The sequence below is a fragment of the Alligator sinensis genome, unplaced genomic scaffold (assembly GCF_000455745.1).
Source record: "Alligator sinensis unplaced genomic scaffold, ASM45574v1 scaffold1766_1, whole genome shotgun sequence".
Classification (NCBI taxonomy): domain Eukaryota; kingdom Metazoa; phylum Chordata; order Crocodylia; family Alligatoridae; genus Alligator; species Alligator sinensis.
The window spans coordinates 35,665-36,070 of NW_005843737.1; the positions used below are offsets into that span (position 1 = coordinate 35,665).

The 406-nt window shown below is 51.0% G+C and overlaps 1 protein-coding gene across 1 annotated transcript in view; it reads right to left on the reverse strand.

Annotated features, from left to right (window-relative positions):
• LOC112548914 (synapsin-2-like) overlaps positions 1-406 on the reverse strand; it is a 14,770-nt gene that overhangs the window by 2,299 nt on the left and 12,065 nt on the right. The gene's annotated exons all lie outside the window — the stretch shown is intronic.

The window sequence follows — 406 nt, forward strand, 5'->3', positions numbered from 1 at the left end:
CTGAAATGCTTGCCAATGAACACTGACCTCTCAAAAAGTTTTTATTGGAATAGGGAAAAGTGGAAGGAAAAATGAGTTTAGTTAGTGTTAAACTGAGAACAGAGATACAAATAAATGGTGGTGGTGGTGGGGTATCATTCTAATATAATAAAAGCCGTAACACTTCCAATTGTGTGTCTGTCTGTCTCTAATGCTCCAGGCCAACTGTGCATGCACCGCCTTATTGACAGATAGACACACAGGCAAGGTGGAGGTGGAAGTGGAGGGGACCAGGGTGTGTTCCACTGTGTGGGGAGTGTGGCTGCGGTGGGGCATGGTGTGAGGTTGCAGGGTGCCTCAGGGAGCGGGCGTGGGGTGTGTGGGCAACAGCTGCCGGCTGCAGCAGGTGGTTGTGGGGCAGGGTGCG